Source organism: Macaca mulatta, chromosome 18 (assembly GCF_049350105.2).
Source record: "Macaca mulatta isolate MMU2019108-1 chromosome 18, T2T-MMU8v2.0, whole genome shotgun sequence".
Classification (NCBI taxonomy): domain Eukaryota; kingdom Metazoa; phylum Chordata; class Mammalia; order Primates; family Cercopithecidae; genus Macaca; species Macaca mulatta.
In genome coordinates, this window is record NC_133423.1 from 23,165,745 (window position 1) to 23,174,800 (window position 9,056).

General features: G+C 42.3%; 1 pseudogene; it reads right to left on the bottom strand.

Moving 5' to 3' along the window:
* Nucleotides 1–3,899: 3,899 nt before the first annotated feature.
* On the bottom strand, nt 3,900–4,719 carry LOC100430658 (putative ribosome biogenesis protein RLP24 pseudogene; annotated as a pseudogene).
* Nucleotides 4,720–9,056: the final 4,337 nt, after the last annotated feature.

Here is a 9,056-nt window from a genome sequence, read left to right on the forward strand (position 1 = left end):
GCCTCGAGAATCTTTTTTTTTTTTTTTGAGATGTAGTCTCACTCCGTTGCCCAGGCCGGAGTAAAACGGCACAATTTTGGCTTACTGCAACCTTCACCTCCCAGGTTCAAGAAATTCTCTTGCCTCAGCCTCCTGAGTAGCTGGGACTACAGGTGCGCACCACTACACCCAGCTAATTTTGTATTTTTAGTAGAGACGGGGTTTCACCATGTTGACCAGGTGGTCTCAAATTCCTGACCTCGAGTGACCTGCCCACCTTGGTGTCCCAAAGTGTTGGGATTAAAGGTGTGAGCCATCGAGCCCAGCCTGAGAATTTTCTATATAAATTTGTTGTTGATTTCTATTAAATTGCATTTGGTGAGAGAAGATGCTGTGACTTCTTTCAATCCTTTAAAATTTGTTGAAGCATGAGTGCTGCATATTCTTGGATTGCCCTTGAGAGTTACTCTCCACCCTCTCCTCTCTGCTCTGAATGGCTGGGGGCTAATCTTTATACTGTATCACCAAGGCTCCCTTATCTGCTAGCTTCTATGTTCTGCCAAATAGCAAGGTGGTGACTAATAGGTTTTGGGTTTCAGAGGATATTTGAAACATTCATGGCTATATTGTTCATTATTGCTCCCCAACTGAAAACAGCCCAAATTTTAATCAGCAGTGGAATCTATTTAAGAAACAAACAAACAAACATTGTGGTGTCTTATACAATGAAAAACTGTACAGTAATAAAATGGCAAATTATAGCTACTTGTGTATGAATTTCACAAACATAAAAAAGCAAGCCAAGAAGGAAGAGGAGGAGAAAAAAGGATGCATGCATTAAATACGATTCTCTTTTCAAAAAATAAGGCAAAATAAGCTATACTGTTTAGAAATGCATACATACGTGGCAAAGTTATAAAAAGACTCAAGAAAATGTTCATCCCAAGGGTGAGGATAGGGGCCCAGTCTAGAGAGGACTGAAGCATTCTCACCTAGGAGGGACACACAGGGATGTGTCTGTGTCTATCTCAATTTGAGTGGTGGTTATACAGACCTTTGCTTTAAAATTCTTCCTGGAGCCAGGGATCAGCAAATGATGGCCTGTGGGCCAAATCAGCCCAGTATCTGTTTTTACAAATAAAGTTCTGTTGGAACACAGCTGTGTTCATCCATTACGTATTTCGTATAGCTGCTTCCATGCTATAATAGCAGGTTAGAGCGGTTTTGACAGAGACTATGTATCCTCCAAAGCTAAAAATATTTACTATCAGGCCTAGAAGAGTGCATACAACACATATGTATGGTTTCAACCAGGGGTTGCTTTAAACCATATATGTAAATTTTGCTCACTCTTCTGTATGGATGATACATTTCACATTTTTAAAAGAAGAAATAGAAAAGGAAATAAAAATGAATGAGATTAGCTCCTAATATGGTTAATACGTACTCACTGATTTTATAAACTTTGTTTTGAAGACTCTCTCTGAAAATCTGACTCAAGAATTATTTGGTTGGCCGAATGTGGTGGCTCACACTTATAATCCCAGCACTTTGGGAGCCCGAGGCGGGCGGATCACATGACATCAGGAGTTTGAGACCAGCCTGACCAACATGGTGAAACCCCATCTCTACTAAAAATACAAAAATTAGCTGGGCATGGTGGCACATGCCTATGATCCCAGCTACTTGGGAGGCTGAGGTAGGAGAATTGCTTGAACCCGAGAGGTGGAGGTTGCAGTAAGCAAGATGGTGCCATTGCACTCCAGTCTGGGCAACAAGAGTGAAACTCCATCTCAAAAAAAAAAAAAAAAAAAAAGGTATAATTAACTAAAACCCACTCATGCTAATTCATGTAAAGGGAGATTTCTTATAAAGAGATAAATCTTAAGAAACCCAACTGAACTTCAGAACTGGGAGTAGCAACTCCAGGCAGTTTCTCTCTCTCTCTCTTTCTCTCTCTCTCTCCTTTCTCTCCAGTCTGGTCCTTCACAGATGATACGTAGCTCAGTCCCTCTGTGCCAACTCCAAATTTCTAGGAGATATTTAATTTACTGCAACTTGAGTTACATTCACTGGTGGTGCAGTTTGTAGTAATGTGGCAGGTAGGGTAGCATAGGTAGGGTAGCTGTGGGAAGGGCAGCATTTCTTTGTTTTTTTTTTTCTTTTTCTTTTTTTTGGGAGGGAGTTTCGCTCTTGTTGCCCAGGCTAGAGTGCAATGGCACAATCTTGGCTCACTGCAACCTTCGCCTCCTGGGTTCTATTGATTCTCGTGCCTCAGCCTCCCAAGTAGCTGGGATTACAGGCATGCAGCACCACGCCCAGCTAATTTTTGTATTTTTAGTAGAGATGGGGTTTCAGCCATGTTGGCCAGGCTGGTCTCCAACTCCTGAGCTCAAATGAACCATCTGCCTCAGCCCCTCAAAGTGTTGAGATGATAGGCGTGAGTCACTGCACATGGCCTAATTTATTTTATTTATTTTACTTTATTTTATTTATTTACTATTATTATTATTATTTTGAGACAGAGTCTTGCTCTGTTGCCCAGGCTGGAGTGAAGCGGCATGATCTCCCGGGTTCAGGTAATTCTTGTGCCTGAGTCTCCCGAGTAGCTGGAATTACAGGCACGCACCACCATGTCAGGCTAATTTTTGTATTTTTTGTACAGACAGGGTTTCACCATGTTGACCAAGCTGGTGTTGAACTCCTGACCTCAAGTGATCCGCCTGCCTCAGCCTCCCAAAGTGCTGGGATTAGAGGCATGAGCCACCGCATCTGGCTGGAAAAGTTATATTATTTTAAAGCCATGCCTCAAGCATAGCAGATGCATGAGCAAATCTGGAGAGTACACCAAAGGTCAAGTTCAGGAAGTGACAGTTGTGAAAAATACTCGTAACCATCCAGCCACCCAAGGAGAGCAAGCTTACTCTGACCATGCAGATTCACAGAACCTGTCTGTGCTCCCACAAGATTTGCCATGAGATGCTTACAAAAGTAGCCATGGCGATTAAACCAGGCCATCCAGGTACTATCCACATGTCATAGTTACACATCATTAGCAAAAAATGGAGAAAATCAGAGAACAGTCCATGGCTATCATACCAAAAGTGCTATAGCACCATATTTAGCAACAGAACGCAGGGAACCGAATGGTGAGACACATTTACAAGTAGATACACTGACCAAAGCAAATTAAGATTATGTATAAAATATTAGTTCCATACATGTGTATATCCTGAGGTAATTTTAAATTTAAAAATTATTTTATGTCCAACTACAACTTTTTTCTTTTTAAACGGTTTTATTTTATGTGCAAATAATGAGCAGATGTTGTACCCATAAATTCTACTTCCCCAAAACAGGAGCTTTTTAAAAGAAAACCACATAACTTTTAAAAGGCACTGGGATTCCTCTGCTTCTAGATCATTGCTAGGTTAGGAAAATAAAGTTTTTTCTACCAGGAATCACAAGCTAGAGCTGAGTATTCTCCAAAGTGTAATTTCTAGAGTGTAGTGTCACTCCAGGCAAAGATTATTCAGTTCTCATGCCCAACATCCACAACTAGCTATCAGAAAGGTTAACAGTCTGATAGCTCATCGAAACAGTCCAGCATAATTAGGCTTCATCAAACAATGTCATTATGCTCTTCTAAGATGCAAATAAACCAAAACAGGAAATACTAAAATCGAAATATTTGTCACGGTCATACAAATTGTTAGTTCCTTGTTGTATCCCCCCTTCTATAACATTAATAAAGGGAACATTTTACTGCAAAGAATATTTTATTTTATACATCACCAGCCATGAATTTTTGCCATTAGTTATTATACAAATGCTGCCTAGTGCCATTATCCAAATGACATAACCATTTTACATCCACAATTCACTTAAGTAGAATTTTCATGATTTACATAAGTACATCTATCAGTGAAGATTTAACACTGAGATGCAATGTAATATCCTTAATATGATGTTTTGTAGACGGCAATGTAGAAGAGATATATTTTAATCACTTTTCATTTAAGCGAACTTACATAAAATATAAACTAATAATTTAGCAGTTCCAAGTCTCCAAAGGGCATTTTCAAATGTACATAAAAGAAATGGTTACAGAGATGTTTAAGAAACATCTTCACATCCACATCCTGTTGTAACTGCTGTATCATTTTCTCTTCCAACTCCTTCCCTTTGCCTGCAAGAGGGGCTTGGATAAGATGGATGTTTTGCTTGACTTCTTTGATATCCTGAACTTCTGTAGCTCTTTATTTTTCTTCAATTTGTTCATTATAAATTTAGCTTGGCATTTCTGTTAGATCTCTTCAACTCTCTTCATTGCATCAATAGTTTAATTCCATAGCTCTCGCTGGTGTTTGATAGGTTCATTTCTATGTTTGTTAAATTCAAATGAATTATCCACTGTAAGCTCTTTACCAGCTGCTTTCTGGAATGCTTTGGTCCACCTAACTTTGTGAGGATTGCACTTCTTTTTAAAGTGTTTATGACATTTAGATTTACAAAATCTGAACACTTTGCAATTGTTGCAGATGAACATCATGCTGCGGCCAGGGTAGATGGGCCCCGAACAGAAATAACACTTCTCGAAACACATGTTGAACCCGTGTGGGTCCCCACTGACCAAATGCCAACCTTGAGGGCCAACTATAATTTTTTTTTAACTTTTCATTTTGAAATAATGATAGAGTCACCAGAAGGTTCAAAGAAAGTGTACAGGGAGGCCCAGTGTACCCTATACCTCGCCTCCTTCAGTGGTGGTAACATCTTGAATAATTACAGTACAAAATCAAAATCAGGAAATTGACATTGAAATGCTCCACAGAGCTGATTCAGATTTCATTGGTTTTATAAGCACACACGTGTGTACTTCTATACAATCTTATTACGAGTGTAGCTTCCTGTAACCACCAACACAATTGAGATACACAACTGTGCCATCACTACAAGGCTGCCTCATGCTGTGACTGCCCAGCAGGTTCACCCTGCCCACTGCCTAGACAGAGCTGTTTTATCAAGACAGCGGAATTTCGATAGAGAAAGAGTCATTCATGCAGAGCTGTCTGTGTGGGAGACCAGAGTTTCATTATTACTCAAAAGCAGTCTCCCTGAGCATTCATTCAGGGATCAGAGGGTTTTTTGTTTGTTTGTTTGTTTGTTTTTTGGTTTTTGGGTTTTTTTTTGAGACAGTGTCGCTCTGCTGCCCAGGCTGAAGTGCAGTGGTGCGATCTTGGCTCACAGCAACCTCCACCCTCCCGGGTTCAAGCCATTCTCTTGCCTCAGCCTCCTGAGTAGCTGGGATTATTGGCGCCTGCCATCACGCCCAGCTAATTTTTGTTTTTCACTAGTGACAGAGTTTTGACATGTTGGCCAGCCTGGTCTCAAACCCCTGAACTCAGGTGATCTGCCCGCCTTGGCCTCCCAAAGTGCTAGGATTACAGGTGTGAGCCACTGTGCCTGGCCAAGTGTTTAGCTTTTTAAGAAACTGATATTTTCCAGAGTGGCTATACTATTTTACATTACTATCAGTGTAGGGAAGTAGATAATTTTCTATCTTTCATAGTTCTTAGCTGGGATGGGCCACTGTAACAAAAAAACAGATTAAAAAGAGACAAATAAAGAGAAGATTATGAACATGTATACCTCGTGTCATGTATACAGGGGAATACCCAGAGAAATTGGTAAATTTTGAAGTGGTGGCTTTGAACTCAGACTTAAATACCATGTCTGCTGAAACAAAAAGAAGGGTGCAGGGAAAGTTGGTTATGCTCAGGAAAAACTGGCAAATAAGAGTAAGATTTGTTATGGAGATTTAAGTCAGTGTCTTCTCCATCAATAACGTATAACCGTCTCCAGTGACTTAGAGTCATCCTCTCTTCCTGGGACAATGTGGATGATAGGGTAACTTCCACTGTTTTCAGAGCTTCTCCTGTGGTTGCAGTTTCCCGAAATAATCAGCTCAAAATAAGAAAGGGGAGAGGAGAGAAAAAGAAGGAGAGTTATTATAAGGAATTGGCTTATGTGGTTATGGAGGCTGAGAAGTCCCACCATCTGCCATCTGCAAGCTGGCAGCTGGGGAAAGCCAGGGGTGTCATTCAATCTGAGTCCAAAGGCCTGAGAACCAGGGGAGCTGACGATGTGAATTGCAGTCTGAGGGAAGGAGAGACTGATATTCCAGCTCAAGTCGTCTGGCAGAAAAGAAGGGCCAAATTCAGGGCCGGGCAAAGTGGCTCATGCCTGTAATCCCAGCACTTTGTGGGGCTAAGGCAGATGGATCACTTGAGCTCAGGAGTTTGAGAACAGCCTGGCCAACATGGTGAAACCCCGTCTCTACTAAAAATACAAAAATTAGCTGGGCGTGGTGGCACATGCCTGTAATCCCAGCTATTTGGGAGGCTGAGGCGGGAGAATTGCTTGAACCCAGGAGGCAGAGGTTGCAGTGAGTCAAGATCGCACCACTGCACTCCAGCCTGGGTGACAGAGTGAGACTTTGTCTCCAAAAAAAGAAAAAGAAAAAGGACCAAATTCTCCTTTCCTCTGCCTTACAGCCCTCAACAGCCCATTGACGAGGGTGATCCACTCATAGACAGAATCGGAAATGACGTTTTGCCAAATATCTGGGAACCCCATGATCCAATCAAGACGAAACATAAAATTAACCATCACAAATGCTAATGATCAGATATAAAATGGGAAGTGGAGTAGGGAGTACTTAGAGGTGGGAGGCAACAGTTGTCATTGCAAACAACATGGTCGGGGAACCTGCCCTGAGACAGTAACATGTAGATCTGAAGGACAGAGTAGGGGGCTTAAGAAGGGAAGGGACTCACCCATGACCCTCACCCTCATCCACTAACTCCTAACTGTGTTCTCTCCCTGATTATAGCTGGTTGTTTTATTTTCATAAAGTCATGAGATGTTAGAGATAGAAGTGACCATTGGGGACGGCCGTAAGTTTCACTGAAGATCCTAAGTCTATTAAACAAAAAATTGAATTTTTGTGGCAACTCAGATTGATAGTGGTGGCTTTCTGGAGCATGGCGTAGAGCAAGATCAAGAGGTTAGGTCTGGGTTCAGAGCAAAGAGTGATGCTTTCCCCAAGCTCAGCAGGAGGATGGTGACATTAGACAGTAGGTGGCCCATTGCTCTTCTAGTGTGATCCTCCCATTACATGATGAGGACACAGGCAGCTGGAGTGTAACAGACAGGAAGTGGCTGGATTTTCAAAATGGTCTTTAACATGAACACTTTTATGCCTTCACTGTCTCCATGATTGACTAAGGGAAAGTAAAAGAAATGGAGGACACGAGACACGGTGGCTCACACCTATAATCCCAGCACTTTGGCAGGCCGAGGTGGGAGGGTCACCTCATGTCAGGAGTTCGAGACCAGCCTGGCCAACATGGTGAACCCTGTCTCTACTAAAAATACAAAAAATTAGCTGGGCGTGGTTGAGAGGTTGAGCTACTTGAGAGGTTGAGGCAGGAGAATAGCTTGAACCCAGGAGGCAGAGGTTACACAGAGCCGAGATTGCGCCACTGCACTCCAGCCTAGGTGACAGAGTGAGACTGTCTCAAAAAAAAAAAAAAAAAAAGAAAGAAAGAAAAAGAAATGGAGGACTCCACTCTTGGTTACAATAAAAAGAGTCCCTGCCTCCCAAACTTGCAGTTCCTCTCAGGCAACCATGTTATTCCAGGGCTTAGCCAGGCCTCCAGAAATGTGAGTTTCTCTTCTTTGTGGATTCAGCCCAGGGAAGAAAGGTACAATTGCAACGCCACACCCACAAAGATGCTCCCTGGACTTGGATAAAAGAGCACAAGATACCATTTTTATCACTTAACCCGGTAAAAGAAGACACCCACACAGACCACCAGGACCACACAGTAGGAACAGAGGCCCACTTTCCCCTGTGCTGCCCACGTTCCTAGAGGGATCTGAATGAAGCAACTGTTTAACTAACGCAACCGTGTTTAAAGTGCCCAAGGGACCCACGCTCTTTAAATGATGCATAATTGAGTCGTTTTGTAAAATACAGTCCCTTGATTTATTTGCTTAGTAGCTTTTAGTTTGTCTGCTAGGTTTCTCCAAAAAAGAATACAAATGTGTTTAGGCATAAATTGTTTTCAATCACTTTCTTGGTGTCTACATTACCCTCCATGTAATATATTAGGGTTTCCTAAGCCACAAATGGTATGATTGAAGGTATAAACACTTGAAGCTCACTGCGACCTTAAACTCCTGGGCTCAAGCAATCCTCCTCCCTCAGCCTCCCAAGCAGCTGGGACTACAGGTGGGTGTCACCATGCCCAGCTAATTTTTAAAATTTTTTGTAGAGATGGGGACCTTGCTATGTTGCTCAGGCTGGTCTCGAACTCCTGGCCTCAAGTGATCCTCCCACCTTGACCTCCCAAAGTGCTAGGATGACAGGCATGAGCACCATAACCGGCCCCCATCTCTTTGTAATACACTAGAATTATGATATGGCAGCTGAAAGAACTGACCTTCTTGCCAGCAGTTGCATCAAACAAGTAGAATGATTTGAAGATGAGCAAAACGAACCTTGTTATTTTTGACTTAAATGTTCTTGAGAACAAAAATGATGATGCCAGACTTCAGAAGATGGTCCCTTGAGGGTTTAATGGTTGAAAATCATCCTCGCTTTCCTACCCCTTTCAATACACATACACACACACACACACACACACACACACACACACACACACACACACAGTGTTGGGCTCAGTGACACCACATAACAATAGCAACAGGCTTAAGGACAGAGCAAGCACAGTTGCATCAGGCTACGGGAGAAGGGAAACTAGACTGTGCACTGAGATTAAAAATGGGTTGGGCGAGTCATCAAACAACCCTGTCAAAAAGCACGATGTCTGATTTCACAGCCTCCATTGCTCCCTCCAACACCACGTGGAACATAAACTCCAAACTGATGAAGTCTCAGGCAGGTCAATCACCTTCTACTCAGCCCCAATGTGAAAGAGACTCATACGGGAAAGCCTGCTCTAAACACAGGCTTATCTGTGTTGCAAGATGATGAAACATTACAGACT